We start from the raw sequence: 17,995 nt of genomic DNA, 5'->3' as shown, positions 1-17,995 counted from the left end.
GCTCCCCAGGAGGTGGTCATGGACCCATCAGACCCCTCCCTTGCACACTCACCTGGACATCCGCCCCTCCGGACCCATTCCCCCCATGGAACCCCTTCAGGAGCCCCTTGGACCCACTCAGAAAATTTTACCTCTTCCTGCCCTCTCCACACTCCTTCCTGCCCTCTCCACACTCCCTCACCTCCCTTCCCCTCTACACACTCCTCCCTCCCTTCTCCGCACTCCTCTCTTCTCCCGGACTCCCTCCCCTCCCCCCTCCCTCCAGACTCCCTCTCCTCCCCCTCTCCGCACTCCTCCCCCTCCCCGGATTCCCTCCCCTCCCACACTCCTCCCTCCTCCTGGACTCCCTCCCCTCCATACTCCTCCCTGACTCCCGCCCCCCAGACTCCCTCCCCCCCTCCCCTCTCTGCACTCCTCCCGGACTCCCTCCCCCACCCCCCACTCCTCCCTTCTCCACCGGACTCCCTCCTCTCTCGGCACTCATTCCCCACCCCCACACCAGACTCCCTCCCCTCTCCATTTTTCCTCCCACATCAGACTCCCTCCCCTCTCCGTATTCCTCCATCCCGGACACCCTCTCCTCTCCACACTCTTCCCTCTGCCTAGACTCCCTCCCCTCTCTGCACTCCTTCCTCCCCCCCCCCCCTCCCCGGACTGACTCCCTCCCTCCCCTCCCCACCCACCTCATTCCTTCCTAGCCCCAGACTCACTCACCTCCCCTCTCTGCACTCCTTCCACATCCGGACTCCCTCCCCTCTCCGCAATTCTTCTCCCCCTGCTGTACTCCCTCCCCTCTCCAACACCTTCATTCCCGCCCTCCCAACCTCAACCTCCCCAACTCCTTCATTCCCCCACCTCCCAAACTCACTCCTCCGACTCCATCATTTCCCCCTTCCAACTTCCCCCCCAACCTCACTCCCGATACCTGCATTCCCCCCATTCCAACCTCGCTCCCCCAACACCTCCATCCTCACTCCCGATACCTGCATTCCCTCCTCCCAGCCTCACCCACGACACCATTTGCCCCCACTCCCAAACTCACCCCCCCGACATGTTCATGTCCCCCCTCTCAAACTCACCCAACATCTTTATTTTCCCCTCCCAAACATCTTCATTCCCCCTCCCAACTTCAACCCCCGACTCCTTCATTCCCCTCCCCCAAACTCACCCAGCCGACACTTTCAGTCCCCCTCCAATCTCAGCCCCCCGACACACTCATTCCCCCCTCCCAACTTCATTCCCCCCTCCCAACCTTACCCCCCCAACACTTCTTCCTCAACCTTCCCCTCCCATCCCCTCGACCAACATCCATGGTGAGCATCAACATTGACTTTCCAACTTCCGTGAGCTGCTTTGCATCAGAGCCATGTCCATTGTGAATCTACCCAGCGCTCCATAGATGCTTCTCCAGGATCCCGTGGCTGTCGGGCTCCAGCATCTTCTGCTCCTTGGCTGTCCGCCACGTAAACAAGGCCCTAATGGTAAATCCCGGCTTCTGCATATCACAGTTGTGTTCTTCAGATGCGTGTTTTCATGCCAATGTGGGCAGACGATCTAGCGTGGGCGGTGAGTCCGGCGGGCTGGCCTTACAATGATATGCTGATGTATTATGATGAGGTTCCAGCATCCTATGGCAGGGAATACAGCCCAGCATCAATGGGCCGAGCGGAAGATCACAAATTGATTTCACGATTTTTGACCTTCTCACCATATTGTCTGCTCACGCCACTGAACACACCCGACTGTAGCAGGCACAGAAAATGTCAGCATTTGCATCAGTTCCAAGAGACTAAAATGCAATATGTCCTACAGCAGGTGCACAAAACATTTTTGTTATTAATATTGGAGTGTCGCTATGCCCAGGTAAGTCACTGTGCCAGTTGGTTTTATATAGTTTCAACCTGCACACTCTAATACCATTAAAAAAAGTCAAGTATCTTGAAGGCAGTAACTCTACATTCGGTAATATTAATCTTGCAAAATTAAAATTAACACTTAAATGCAAAACTTTAGTTTTGCTCGATGGAGAACCAGTGTACTATGTATAAGGAAATCCTAAACCTATTCCAGACATTTATTCCGCTAAGCAGGGAATCTGAAGCATGCGGGCACCGTCTCAATAAGGGGCCAATCATTTAGAACTGCGATGAGGAGGAATTACTTCACTCAAAGTGTTGTGAATTTTTGAAATTCTCTATCACAGAGGGTGTGGATGCTTCACCATTGGATACATTTGAGGCTGGGATGGACAGATTTTTGATCTCTTAGGGAATCAAAGGATATGGGAGCGGGCAGGAAAGTGTTGCTGAAGCTCATGATCAGCCATGATTGTATTGAATGGCAGAGCAGGCTCGATGGGTCATGTGGTCTATTCCTGCTCCTATTTCTTATGTCCCTGTTGATTAAATAGCAGGAGTTAGAGGACTGTGCAAAGAGAAAATAGGTAAGATACATTATAGCCAAATAAAAGTCATGCAATGTGAGCTCGCACCAAACTGGGAGCTACACTTTAGAAAACAGTTGTTTATGTTTGCCTACAAGATGAAGAAATGAAAGATGACAAAACATGCAGGACATAATACAATGCTTTAAGTAAATCTCTATTCACCAGGTCTTTGATGCAGTCTCAGAAATTGTAATGGCTTAATCAGGTCATGTTAGAGTGCGGTTTCCCATCATGCTCAATTTTTCAACTTGGAAAGCAACACCGGACCAGATATTTGGGTTAGTAGAGCATGGCCATTTCCTGCTGACGCAGGAGCCTGCAAAGGTCAGAAAATTGAGAACTGAAATTTTTACTCCATTCTTCTGGATGTACACAGTGCATTATTTTCTAAAAAGCCTTTTAGGTCATTGTAAACTACTCTTCCATAGAATGACTTGCATTTCAAGTACTCTCTGCACAATTTTCCTTTATGATTGTATTGTGCAATACATTCAGCTAAACCACATGTAGTAAGCATAAAGGGAAGTTCCATGTGCAAAGCAGCTCTTAAAGAGGTAAAGGCCTTTGGTTTTTTCCCTGTTCTATTTGCACTCTTGTTCAGCAGGGTTTTTATTCTGAATCAGAACATTTAGGAAATGTTAATGTTAATACAAAAACAGCCGAATATTCCAATCACCAGAAAGTAAAATAACTGGAAATACCATAGAATGCGGCATATAAAACAACCCCATTTTTTGGTGCTAAGATGCATGTTTAAATTCAGTGTACAAGTTGACCCCTGTTTTTCAGCTAATAAATGCATGTTCAGAGCTATAATCGCATTTGAAGTCAGCTTCAGTTTTCCAGCTCACAAGTAAATTTTAGGACCAAACTCACCTCATAAGTCAGCACATGGGATCAAGCAAGTGATATGGGCCATGTTGCCAAGAATACGCATGGGGGTTTAAGCCACGGCCGCACAGAGCATTCCGCACATGGCAACCGACAAAGAGAAATAGGTCCTCCTGTAAAAAGAATTAATTATGGAGCTGGTTTCAAACTGAAATTTATAACATTTGCTAACTTGTCAAATAACTGCTGCAGCGAGGGATTTTGGTGATAGTGAAAAACCAGTGGGAGAATGGAAGAAGGAAACATCTGCCCTAAAACAGGTGCCCAAGACCAAATGCACCATGAAAACAGGGACCAGCCACTGGCCTGATGTTGAAAAGCACGTATTGGAACGGGACGTTGAGAATCATCATGAATGATTACATCATCACCAGGTATGCACTTAAGTGGGCCAAATCAAACCCCAAGTCCAGCAAAGACTTCAGAGCAACAAGCTAGTTGGCGTAGCCACATTTTGGAACTAAAGGGCAGAATTTTCCATTCCGGAGACAAAGTGCGGTGGTGGGCGGGACTAGCGGCACGTTTCCTGCTGATTTGCGGGTCAGATTCACATGCTCGATCTTCCACTTGAAACTTTGTTAATTATGCACAGACAAGCTGCTCGCTGAATCACGTGGTGGGACGGGCACTGAGTCGTCCACCCGCCATCACCTCATGGGGTCAATGTTCTTGGCGCCACATTTAAACGCCAACCAAACACACACGTTACTCTCTGCAGCCCAGCTGCGCGGTCAGAGGTTCCAGAGGTGGGCCGAAGGAACAAAAAGAGTCTGCCAATGTTGAGCCACAGCCCCCTGGAGGCTTGATTTAGAGGTATCCACCAGCATCAGGAGGTTCATTTTCCCAGAGGTGGATCCAGGAGATCCACCGAACTCACCTTACCAGCCTGAAGGCGGTCAGTGAAGGAGGTCAGCGCTGCTGGCAACTGCCAGAGAAATGCCATCCAATGCAGCAAGAGAATGAATGATCTCAATCACTTTGCCAGATCGTGTTTGTGCCAAATGGAATGGATGGATGGTTGAAAAATCCTTCACGAAGAATGGAAATATGCACCCTTAATATTTTGTGTGGTTTCATCATCAAATGTTGGATGCTGTTACTGCACAAAAATGCAGAATATATCCAACTATGTAGACGGAGAGTATAGTGATTGAAGGTATAGCTTTTCCTATTGCCTCTTAGGGGTCACATGATTGTTCTTGACAAATAAGCCCAAAGTGTGGGTAATCTGAGGGGCAAAGCTTTCTAGTCATGGACCTGGTTCAAGCATGTAGCTTCTGAAAGAGCTGTGTAATGAAGTTATTTGTTTTAACTAGACACCTGTCAGGTACAACAAGCTCATTACATTTGGTGATGAGGGTAAAGTAGCTCCGACACTGCACCTCATCTTGTGAATGTGAGTACGTCAGTTCTTAAAGGAAAAAAAATAAAATTACACTCACTAGTCATGGCACTCTTTGGCAGAATCGACCCTTATGATGTGTCAATGGAAGACTGGAGCCATTACATAAAGTACCTGGTTTTTATTTCGTGGCAAATTAAAAAACCAGGGAGGGGAAGCAGAAAGCAAGTCTTTTGATGTCTGTAGTAACAAGACCTATAACCTCAGTTGGCTGAGCATTGTAGCTTCAGATGATATGTTGCAGGACTGGTTAGTTTGTGGCATTCATGACAACGTCATTCAGCATCATTTACTCGCAGAAGTAAACATCGATTTCAAGCGCACCATGGAAATTGTGCTAGACACGGAAAGTGCTGCGAAGGCCACGTGGGCTTTACAGAGTGTGCGACATGGTGCTGTTCTTCAGTTGGGGTGGGAACCTACTGCCGGGCGTGGCATGAAAACCAGAGAGACAGCAGCAGAACGAAAAGGCCTAGTGGAAGCATCTCACTGAAGTTAATCTGTTAAGATGTGGAGGTAACTACATACTGGACACCTGCAAATTCAAGGAGGCAAAATGCCATTACCGCCATAAGAAAGGGACATAATAAAGCAATGCAGGGCAAAAATTGAGACAGCCCATAAAGACAGCAAGCCAAAATGATTGTAGTGAATAATATAACAGAACCTGAAGCTGCCGATACTGATATCTATTCCCTGTACAATGTCAAAGCAATAAAAACTGAGCCAACAACTGTCACCATTCAAGTGAATGGGAAGCCTCTAGTCATGGAGGTAGATACGGGAGCCTCAAACATAGTGGTGGGAGAATACACATTTAAATACCTAAATGAAGGTACCCAGCCACTGAATCTGGAGCAAACCATAGCTCAATTGAAGACAAACAATGGAGAGTCAATACAGGTAAAGGGCATTGCCAAAGTACTGTGTCCTGCAAGCAACACAGCCCAGCTTCCAGTGATCATTGTAACAGGTGAAGGACCTAGTCTTCTGGGCCACAACTGGTTATAAAAAAATAAGCTCAAATTAAGCTCAACTGGTCAGAAATATCTCAAGTGAGACCATGAGGAATTCCTGAGTTGTTAAGGAAATGTGACAGTGTATTTTATGATGAATTGGGAAAGTTAATGGGCTTGCAAGCAAAATACATGTAGATTTGGAGGCGATACCTTGGCCCTTTAAGGCCAGACCAGTGTCTTAGGAAAGAAGAAAAAAAAGGTGGATGCAGAATTGTGCCGCTTAGAGAAGCTAGGCATCATCCAACCAGTCCAATTTTTGGAATGGGCAGTGTCCATAATCCCTGTGATGAAACCTGATCAAACTATTCGCATTTGTGGGGACTATAAATTACTGTGAGCAAGGCAGCTAACTAGATAAATATCCGATCCTGAGGATAGATGACTTGTATGCAAAGCTAGCTGGAGGCAAATCCTACACCAAGCTGGACATGAGCCATGCTTACCAACAGCTAGAGCTGGATAGCTCATCTAGAGGGTATGTAACCATCAACACGCACAAGGGCCTGTATCAAATACGCACCTACCTTTTGGAGTATCCCTCAGAAGGACCATGGAAAGTCTTTTGCAAGGACTTCCCCGAGTAGTAGTGTACCTGGATGGTGTCCTGATCACAGGGTCAATGGAAGCCGAACATTTGGCCAACCTGGGAGAGGTTTTAAGAAGATTTTTGGAAGCCAGTGTATGATTAAAGAAAGAGAAACATACATTCCAGGTGCCAGAAGTCACTTACCTGGGTCACTGGGTGGATACCATGAGGTTACATCCAGTAGAGGAGAAAGTCAGGGCAATCAAAGAGGCACCCTCTCCTTCCAGCATAACTGGACTCGTCTTTTTTGGGCATGATAAATTTTTTAGCTGCTTCTTACCAAACTTGTCAACACTGTTAGCATCTTTACACTTGTTATTGAAAAAGAATCTTCATTGGTCATGGAATTCACAACAACAAGAAGCCTTTTTGAAAGTTAAGAAGCTATTACATTCATCATGTCTACTGGTACATTATGACCCATCAAAATAATTAATATTAACCTGTGACGCATCTCCTTATGGTGTGGAAGCTATGTTGTCACATAGGATGAAAGATAGTTCCTAGAGGCCACTTGGCTATATCTCCAGAACCCTCTCTGCAGCTAAGAAAGTGTATTCACAGCTTGAAAAGGAAGGTTTAGCAGTAATGTTTGGAGTGAAGAAATTCCATCAGTATCTGCATGGACGGCATTTCATCATTGTGTCAGACCATTAACAGGTTTATTCAGCAAGGATAAAGCTATTCCACAAATAGCAACAGAAAGAATTCGATGATGGGCTATGATATTATCTTCGTCCTGGCTTGCATATTGTAAGTGCAGATGCACTCAGTTGTCTTCCATTCCAGATGGCATTCCACATGCTCCAGTGTCACAAGAAGTTGTACTTGTGCTGAATTTCTTGAACTCTTTGCCAAAGCAAATAAGGAATTGGATAAACAGGGATCCGCTTTTGTGAAAAGTCTGAGACCTTGTATTGCAAGGATGGTCAGATTCACCAGTGACTGAAGAGATAACTCTATTTTACATGCATGGAATGGTTTTAAGTTGTCAAGATGGAATCTTGTCGTGGGGATCAAGAGTCATCGTCCCTTGGCAAGGAAGAGATCCACTCTTGACAGAGTTTCACAGTGCACATTCAGGTATATTGAAGATAAAGATGCTTGCATGAAGCTATGTCTGGTGGCCAGGCATAAACAGTGACATTAAATGTATGGACAAAAATAAAAATACCTGGAAAAACTCAGCAGGTCTGACAGCATCTGCAAAGAGGAACACAGTTAACGTTTCGAGTCTGTATGACTCTTCAACAGAACTAAGGAAAAATAGAAAAGAGGTGAAATCTAAGCTGGTTTAAGGGGGGGTGGGACAAGTAGAGCTAGATAGAGGGCCAGTGATAGGTGGAGATAGCCACCTATATAATATATAATACCCATTAAACGCATGGTCAAGCACAGTCTCCAGTGTCAGCAACAATAGAAGTTACCTGTTTCAGTTCCACTGCATCCATGGGAGTGGCCTAGTCGACCCTGGCTTAGACTACATATTGATTATGTAGGACCATTCTTAGGCACTGTGTTTTTGTTGATCATCGATGTGAATTCTAAGTGGATGGATGTGTATGAAGTTAGATCACCAACATTGAATGCAACTATTGAAAAGCTGCGCCAATGTTTTAGCATACATTACCTACCGGAAGTCAGTGTTTCAGATAATGGTAGTCTTTACTAATACAGAATTTGAGAGATTATGAGTTTAAATGGAATCAAACATGTTAAAACAGCATCATATCATCCCTCATCAAATGGGTTAGCTGAAAGAGCTGTGCAAACTTTCAAATCCAGAACGAAGAGGTTATCCAAAGGTACTCGAGAACCTCAACTTTCCCGCTTTCTTCTCAATTATTGTATGGCTCCTCATGTAACTATGGGTTCAACACCCTCTGAATAATTGATGAAACACCGCCTACATACAAGGTTGAGTTTAATGTTTCCAAACTTAGAGGGGAAGGTAGAGAAGAATCAGAGTAATCAAAAATTGAATCACGATATTCATAGCAAAGCTCGCAGATTCACTGTAGGAGATACAGTTTTCGTGCGGAATTTTGGGAGTGGACCTTGTTGGGTTCCTGGTATAATTGTCTCAGAAACTGGTCCCTTGTTCTTCCAAGTGGAGGTGGAAAACTGAATTGTTTGAAAACATGTGCATCGTCTAAGGAATAGAGAGACATTCCAACAACCAGCTATTCCGCCTATGATTAACTTCGAAGCATTAATCCCAGAGGAGACAGACCGATCTAGAATAGACATACCTGATGTCTCTTTAGAATTGCCTAAACCTGAACTGCCATCTTCTAATGATATATCTGATGCTGCAGTTCCTGATCATGTCGAACCAGTGAGAGAACCTAAAGTGGTAGTGCTACATCATGTTATGAATATGAAAACCACCTCAGAGACTTAATCTTTAATCGCCTGATCTGTATATATGTGTATGTTGTGGATTAAAATGTTCTTTGTAAATAGGAAATGTAAAAAAAATCTAAAGGGAGAGGAAATGTACTGATTGAAGGTATAGCTTTTCCTCATGCCTATTAAGGGTCACGTGATTGTTCTTGACGAATAAGCCCTAAGCATGGGTAATCTGAGGGATAGAGCTTTCTAGTCGTGGACCTGGTTCAAGCATGTAGCTTCTATAAGAGCTCTGTAACAAAGTTCTCTCTTCAAATAAGAAACCCGTTCGGTACGTCAAGTCATTACAGAGAGTAAGATGATTATGAAACCTAAAGTGCCAAATCAGATCCAGATTGGATCCTTATGATGATGCCATAGCCAAAGTGACTCAGAATGAATTCAATGAACCCCTTATGCTGGATGCTGAAGAAAATTAATTTGGCGGTTTTTAAAACATTATGATTATGGTTCAAACTATCCTTATTCATCAAATATAATATGACACATGCCAGTTGTTTTTTATTTCACTTTTCAAAATGGCGACCACCTACACCAATGCCGATGGTTTACATTTTATTCTCAGAATATAAGTTGGCACCATTTTTGAAAGGATTTTTTGAAAATTCAAAGGTCAACTTATATGCCACAATCTATGGTAAAGCATTTAAAAGAGTTTCAAGAGGATAGAAAAAGCCTTTAAGAAGCGAATTGAAAATTTTTCCATAGGAAATTAATTTTCCACAGTTTGTTGTTAGATGCCGTGTCACCCTTTGACCTGGAGCACATCTTGTTTGGCAAGTTACTTTAAAATTAATGATGGCGTAGCTTATAAAGTACTCCATTTGCAGTAATCAATGGCTGAAATGGTACACGATGAAAGAAGGGATGCCACCTAGATTAACTGGCATTAGAGCCAGACTGCATACACCTGCCATTATGTCAGCAACTATGTCCTCAGCCCTGGCTCTTCTCCCTACAACATCTGACTGAAACTGCATATGTGTGTCAGCCCAAAGCCATATGCACAGCCTTATCATTGATCCCAAGTAGGCTTGCAAGTCACCGGCAGTCAAGGTCACTATTTCTCTCAATACGTAGAGATTGGCTGCTATATTAGCTCCCTTTAAATAGGCAGTTATTCATTGGTGAGCATCCCCAGAATGAAAAAACAGTAAAAACTAGGAGATAAGAGTACTGGTCCAAACTGTTTATTCCTATTACTCACAGCAGTAATCGATTGACAAGCAAATCTTTGGAATGTGCATACTGGGGTACATCATGGGAGCTGCTTCAAAGTACAAAATTTTCTTTTGCATCAGTTTCTAGATCCTGGAGATGCTGGATTCAGCACTGACATTGGACATCACCTCCTGGCAGGCATGATCCACTGCTCTTCTCTGACCAGGAGTCCCTGCAGTGCTTGAGCGCAACCTTCCTTGTATCCACTTTGTGCAGCAGCATTTCCACTTTATCGCCTTCCATGTATCAAATGTGCCTCTCATTGCTGCAGAAATTCTGCTCACTGTATAGACTCCTAATGAGAGGCACATTTGATACATGGAAGGTACACAATTTCAAACAACTTCAGATGACTCAATGGCCTGTCCATGCTTGACACACAGCCCACACCACAATGTTCCTGCCACATAGGTCACTTGAGTTTTATTCTATAATGTTCAGAGCAAATCCAAGCTCTTCTTGAAGTATGTTTTGGCCATTTAGTTCATATAGTTGAAAAAAATACTGGCCCTATAAACAAATGAATTCTTACCCTCACCAGGACTTAGCTGCAGTGATTCAAACCAGAAAAGTTGGTGTGGCAAATAAGGTAAGTATTTACGCGACCAGAATATTTTAGGCTTAGAACTTATTATTGGAAGTTATCAAATGAACATTTAACACATTCATGCAACTTTCCTGTGTTTATTTCAAATGGTTTCATGTTAAAATTGAACGATCAGACTAAGGATTGCCAAACAAAGATGTTAAACATGCATTTGCAAACATCTCGAACAGTCCATGTCCAAATGCAACAAGACCTGGACAATATCAAGGCTTGGGCAGACAAGTAACAACTAACTTTCGTGCCACACATGTGCCAGGCAATGACCATTTCCAACAAGAGAGAATCTAACCATCGCACCTTGTCATTCAATAGCATTACCATCACTGAACCCCCCCATTATCAACAGCCTGGGGGTTACCATTGACCAGAAACTGAACAGGACTAGTCATATAAATACTGTGGCCATAAGAGCAGGTCAGAGGCTAGGAATCCTGAGATGAGTCACCAACTTCCTGGCTCCCCAAAGCTGTCTGCCATCTACAAGGCACAAGTAAGGAGTGTGATGGAATACTCTCCACTTGCCTGGATGAGTGCAGCCCCAACAACACTCAAGAAGCTTGACACTGTCCAGGACAAGGCAGCCCACTTGATTGGCACCACATCCACAAAAGTTCACTCCCTCCACCGCCAAAGCATAGTGGCAGCAGTCTGTACCACCTACAAGATGCACTGCAGGAACTCACTAAGCCTCCTTAGACAGCACCTTTCAAACCCAAGACCACTACCATCTAGAAGGACAAGGGCAGCAGACACATGGGAACACCACCACCTGGAAATTCCTCTCCAAGCCACTCACAATCCTTTTTTGGAAATATATTGCCGTTCCTTCACTGTTGACGAGTCAAGATCCTGGAACTCCATCCCTAACAGCACTGTGGGTGTACCTACACCACATGGACTGCAGTGGTTCACAAGACAGCTCACCACCACCTTCTCAAGGGCAATTAGGGATGGGTAATAAATTCTGGCCTAGCAAGCAAAGCTCACATCACATGAATGAATAAAAAAAATAATAATTTAAGACACAAAAAATACTTCCAGGTTAGTACTTTGCTGCTGATTTAAATATTATTTTTGCCAAGATCTTATTGAAAAAGAGAACAGTAACAGAAAGAAGAAGTGCTCTCTTATCTGAAGATTTTATTTTCTTTATAAAAGCAAAAAACTGCAGATGCTGGAAATCTAAAAGGCCAGCAGAAAATGCTGGAAACACTCTGAAGGTGGGGCAGCATCTGCGGGGAGAGAAATATATTTAATGGGCAGAATCCTCCCCTCCTGCCATCAGCAGGATTCATGGCGGGTGGGGGTGGATGGTACGGTGGGATACAAAAACAACTGGTTTCCTGATATCGGGAAATCAGGTCGGGATATTGGTGGCGGGTCAGGTTTCCCGATGAAGCTTGGCAGGGGCCCGTTTTGCGTCTCATATATGCTCATTAAAACCCCAACAGACAGGAATTGAGTGCCCCTGTCAAATCTTTCACCCTGCCAGCAGGAACTTACGCTGCTCTGTTACCCGACTGCAAATACATGCCATGCACCTGGTGAGGGAGAAGTTTAAAGCCCTTACCTTACAGTGGAAGCTGGCTGCCCCGTTGAAGCCGACCACAGGCATGGAGGTGTGTACAGGAAATCAGGAAGTGGGTAGAGTGAGGGTTTGGCGGGGGGGGGGGGGGGGCGGCGGTGGTGTGTGTGTGTGTGTGTGTGTGTGGAGCGGGGGAGCAGTTGATATGGAAGTGACGAAGGAGGGGGTAGATGGAAGAAATGAAGAGGAGGCTGTCCAGAGAAGAAGGGAGAGGTCCAGATGAGAAGAAGTGGGGGGTTAGGGGTTGGAGTGATGAGGGAAGAAAGGCATGAAGGGGAATGGGTTGGGAACTGCGGTAGGGTGGGCAGCAGTGTTTCAGAGGCATGAGCTGGTCAAGTCAACGTTGGAATCCTGGGGGGAGAAGCAGGGAGGATGGTGATAGGGGGAGACGGTGACTGTGAGAGGGAAAAGAGGGATACAGTAGGGTGGTAGGGTTAGGATCGGCTATGGCAGTATAATTTTAATCCAGGTCGTAATTGAGGGGTTCAAAGATGGTCACACGGATTACAGGAGTGAGGAGGATCAGGCTGAGCATAGGAACGGTGACTGGCGTGTGCTCAGTGGGGAGGGAAGGCATGTCCAAGTTGACAGTGATAGGGTCGAGGGTGTTGGGGGTGGAGTGGTGGTGGGGGAGGCTCAAGGGTTATCGAGGGGAGAATGAAGGTGACATGCTGTGGGGGGCAATGGTAATGGGAGGAAGTTGGTGGCCAACAAGAGGAAGGTAGAACGTGGTGGGAGACAGTCTGATACTGTGATACGTGACACGAGACACAGTCAGCTCAGCACCAAGGCAACTCCCTCGATGTTCAACTACAAACATCGAGGTGGGGTGAGGATCTTCTCAGGTGGGTGGAGCTGGATGTCAGCACAGCTGGACAACTAAAGGGGAACTCTAAACTCATGTGGAGAAGGTATGAGAGCTTTTTGCTTTGCAAATCCTCACTGTCTAGTGAGGGCCACACGGCAACAGGTCTGGTCCAGAGGGTTCTTATTATAATGAGATCCCAGTGAGGTGTAGAGCTGCTGCTCACTTTCAGCCATTTGCCATCGGCTCCAGTCAGAGTTAGCGAAGAAGTGGGGTGGGGGTAGGGGTATGCCTTAAGGGGCATGCAGGTAACTGGGTGAATGAGCGGGAGGCCTCTCATACATGGCACTCAACACCCTTATCAAAAAGCGATGTCTCCATGTGCAGTCATGTATTAGGGGGAGGAAGGCCCATCCTTGGTATCCCTGTGGAAGTGGTGGAATGTGTGCAACCATTAAAACAAATAGCAGCAAGAATGAATCCAGGAGACTTCCAATCAATGCAAGATAATATATATTTACAAGTGCCAAAAATATATATAATGATTGTACACCTGTGCCACCAGTGTTAACTCAATACTACCTAATTCTCCTAACTCTAATGTTATGTCTAGGTGCATCTGGGACATCCACAGCAGAGTTGGAGGCAGCTTGCTGACTGTCTTGCCAATTTGCCTGCAGTGAATTTGGCAAGCGGACTCTGAAGTGCCAAGACCTGGAGAGCCTTGGCCTACTTTGGTCTCCTGCTCGGAGGCAGGTGCACCCTTCTTGGTTTGAGCAGCTGGAGCTGATGGGAATCACAGGAAGAGGGCATTGGGAACGCCTGGACACCCTTGGAGTGTCCTGGGTAGATGGCCCCAGGGTGTCCGCCTAATGTTCCTCCTCCCTTTCTGTGCCCGTGGGCCCTTCCCTGACTCGTTGAAGTGAAGGGCACCTGGAGGGTGGTCAAGACACCCTGTGTCTCTTTTATCTAGCCACTGCAGAAGCTCACCCGTGGCTAGAGCAATGGAGTGCAATCCGAGCATCACTCATTCTCTCTTCTCTTTGATCTAGGTGACAGTAGAAAGAGAGGGGAGCCAGCCCCTGCTCCAGCCCCAAGGAAACCTTGGAGGAAGATGAGGACAAGTTCACGCCTGTAGAAGTGCCACAAGGTTTACCTGCACCCTCTACCAGCCCAGCAGCACACACACCTCAGGTGCTTCTGGCTCAGGCTTACACTCTGGGGGGGTCACCTCGCAGACACGCGTCCACAGCAGGAGGAGGCAGTGACAGGCAAAGTCTCTGGCCCTCAGAGGACTGCTGGAGAAGAGGCCCCTGAGAAGTTCGAGTCAGATGATGAGCCTCTAGAAGCAGCAATAGAAAAGATGCCTGAGTATCAAATAGACTGGAGAAATTGGGCATTTTGCTGGGCCGGGGTCTCCATGGCATCTGCCATTCTCCCAATGAAGACTTCAATGCGCTTGCACATTAGAGTCACGACGTCAGAAAGAATGAGAGCGAACTCCTTAACCTCTCATGTCACTCTGTTGAGGGCCTCTGACAGGTTTGCCTGATGTTCCCCTGTGTCTCTTTGATACTCAAACATCTTTTCCATTGCTGCTTCCAGACGCTCGTCAGCTGACTCAGACTTAGCAGGGGCCTCTTCTCCAGCGGTCCTCTGAGTGCCAGAGACCTTGGCTCTCACTGCCTCCTCCTGCTGTGCACACATGTTTGTGAGCTGACCACCAGAGTGAGTCAGAGCCTAATTTAGATATATCACCCACTGAGCTGTGTGTCTCTGGGCTGGTGGAGGATACAGGTAAAAGCTGTGACACTTCTACAGGTGTGAACTTGTCCTCATCTTTCTCCAAGGTCTCCTTGGGGCCGGAGCAGGCGATGGCTCCCCCCTCTTTCTACTGGCGCCTAGAACAGAGAGAAGAGAGAATGAGTGACTGCCTAGGCTGGCTCAAACATTGCACTCAATCATCTTGATTTTCTGAGATGGTCTGGATTATGCATGTTTCCTCATTAGATTCTTGGTGGAGGCCGACCTCACCGTTGGAACAGGCATGGTCACAATCCCCCACTGCCAGCTCAGTAGCTTGCTGTTCAAATGCAGTGAGGGGCCAGAGCTCAGGTATGCCCCCTCCCATCTTCTCTCTGCCTCCTGTTGTCAGCCACTTCCTCCTGCATAAAGATATGAGCATGTATGATGAAAGACCAGATTGCAGGCTGCTAATTCTGTGGCTGCTAACTTTTTAAAAATAATTTAGGGATGTGGGCTTCGCTTGCCAGGCCAGCATTTACTACCCATCCCTAATTGCCCTCGAGAAGATGGTTGTGAGCTGCCTTCTTGAACAGCTGCAGACCACATGGTGTAGGTACACCCACAGTGATGTTAGGAAGGGGGTTCCAGGATTTTGACCCAGCGACAGTGAAGGAACGGCAATATATTTCCAAGTCAGGATGGTGAGTGGCTTGGAAGGAAACTTCCAGTTGGTGGTGTTCCCATGTATCTGCTGCCCTTATCCTCCTAGATGGTAGTGGTCATGGGTTTGGAAGGTGCTGCCTAAGGAGGCCTGGTGAGTTTCTGCAGTGCATTTGTAGATGGTACACACTGCTGCTACTGTGCATCGGTGGTAGAGGGAGTGAATGTTTGTGGATGTGGTGCCAATCAAGTGGGTTGCTTTGTCCTGGATGGTGTCAAGCTTCTTGAGTGTTGTGGGAGCTGCACTCATCCAGGCAAGTGGAGAGTATTCCATCAGATTCCTGACTTGTGCTTTGCAGATGGTGGACAGGCTTTGGGGAGTCGGGAGGTGAGTTACTCGCCTCAGGATTCTTAGCCCCTGACCTGCTCTTGTAGCCACAGTATTTATATGGCTAGTCCAGTTCAGTTTCTGGCCAATGATAACTCCCAGGATGTTGCTGACCTTGTGACTCCCCAAAACCCGACCACCCTGTGAAAGGCAGAAGTGAGGATTGTGATGGAATACTCTCCACTTGCCTGGATGAGTGCAACTCCAACAACACTCAAGAAGCTTGACACCGTCCAGCACAAAGCAGCCCACTTGCTTCACAGCCCATTCAACATCCTCAACATTCATTCCCTTCACCACCAATGCAGAGAGGCAGCAGTGTGTACCATGTACAAGATGCACTGCAGCAACTTACCAAGACTGCTTCAACTGCACCCTCGAACACCACAACCTCCACAGCTGGAATGACAAGGGCAGCAGACGCACAGGTACAGCAACAAGTGCAAGTTGCCCTCTGCTCTGCCCTATGACTGTGCCTTTACTGTGGCTGGATCAAAACTCTGCAGTTGCTTCAGTAACTCAGCACATGACAGTAGCCCACCACTTTCTCAAGGGCATTTAGGGATGGGCAACAAATGTGCTGGCCTTGCCAGTGATGCCCAGGTCCCATGACAGAAACACAAATGAGTGGTAATGTGGATTGGGGAAGTAGAAGATTCACTTACCCTAGCAGCGCAGATTAGATTATTGACCTGTTTGCTGCACCAGAGGGTGGTCCTCCTTTGCACCCCATGGATACTGACCCCACCCTGGTGACCTCCTTCCAGGCCAGCATGGCAAGTTGGGTGGGCCTCCTGTGGCCATCTCTGGGGAAGAGGACTTCCCTGTACTGCCTCAACGAGATGCTCCAGGGAGACATTGCTGAAGTGGGGAGGTGCAACTTGTTGCCTTCTGCTCATTCTTTTTCTTGTTCGTGAAGGCCTGTCCGGGTGCCTTTTAAATATGGCAGCCAGACGTGACAGCGGGACATCAAACTTCATGCTCGCCCCATCATAAAACTCGATGAGAACCATGGGCGTGCATAATTAATGAAGCGGAGAGTGGACAATTGCACAGAATTGCTCCGATTTCCTAATCCTGCCACAGAAGTCAGAGCAGGAGGGGAAGATTCCACCAATGTTTCAGGTCAATGGCCTTTCATAAGAACTAGGAAAAGTTTGAAATATAACAGCCTTTGAAAAATGAAAGCGGAGAGGGTTGTGAAGAAGAGGGAATGTCTGCGATAGGGTGGTGGGCAGAAGATATTAAATGACAAAAGGTTTCATGGTGCAAGGCCAAAGGGAGTGGCAATGAGACAAGCAAAGAAATCTAGAGGAGGTTGAATGGCAGGATCCTGAATAGTCACTATCTGAAAGCAAAGACAGCAAGGCAAAAAAAACCAAACCAGCAAAAAAAATCACAAAATGGGTGCAGAGGTTATGATCTAAAATTGTTGAACTTAATGTTGAGTCCAGAAGGCTGTAAACCCCCAGTTGAAAGGTCAGGTGATTTTCCTCAAGGGTGTGTTGAGCTTCACTGAAACACTGCAGCAGGCTGAGGACAGTGGGATCAAGGTAAAGAATTAAAATGACAGGTGACTGGAATCTCATGGTCAAGCTTGTGGACTGAATGGGGGTATACTGCAGAGCAGTCATCCAGTCTAAGTTTGGTCTTCCCAGTGCTGAGGAGACTACCGTGAACAGCACATACAGTATACTAAATCAAAAGTGTTACGATCTCAGTAGAGCCAGCAACATTTTATTAATTTTTTTTTGGAAATCCGAAAACCCAGGTAATTACTAAAAGTATAAAACTACCAGATTCACTGTATAAAAGTTTACTGTACAAAAATCAAAGAACATGAATACTAATAACTACACTATCTTAAATAGTCAGCTACAGTAAAGATATTAAAAGTACAATGAACACATTTACTTATATCCAAACCAAACATCTTAACTCAAATTTCCTTCTACACCCATTTTACATTCACCCCCAAAATATTAAACTGCTACTTAACAGAAATTAGAAGAATAACCATTTGGTCGGAGTACTGTTTCAAAGATTTGCATAAGGGTTGAGATTTCTTGGGCTTTCTGCTTAGTTTCTGTAAGATTGTCCCTTCAAGTATGCTCCAACAATCCAACATGGTTGTAGAATCCCTGTTCAACATAGGCGATTCTAGCACTTAAGCATAACCACCTTAAGTCAGAACTATCCTGGTTCTAAAGTTTTTTAGCTCTGGAAT

The 17,995-nt window shown here is 46.1% G+C and overlaps 1 protein-coding gene across 3 annotated transcripts in view; it reads right to left on the bottom strand.

Moving 5' to 3' along the window:
* Positions 1-17,995, bottom strand: part of LOC121282181 (neuron navigator 1-like) — a 589,054-nt gene that overhangs the window by 447,460 nt on the left and 123,599 nt on the right. The window lies entirely within an intron of this gene.

This window comes from Carcharodon carcharias, chromosome 9 (genome assembly GCF_017639515.1).
Source record: "Carcharodon carcharias isolate sCarCar2 chromosome 9, sCarCar2.pri, whole genome shotgun sequence".
NCBI lineage: Eukaryota > Metazoa > Chordata > Chondrichthyes > Lamniformes > Lamnidae > Carcharodon > Carcharodon carcharias.
This window is presented reverse-complemented; position numbering and strand designations above follow the sequence as displayed.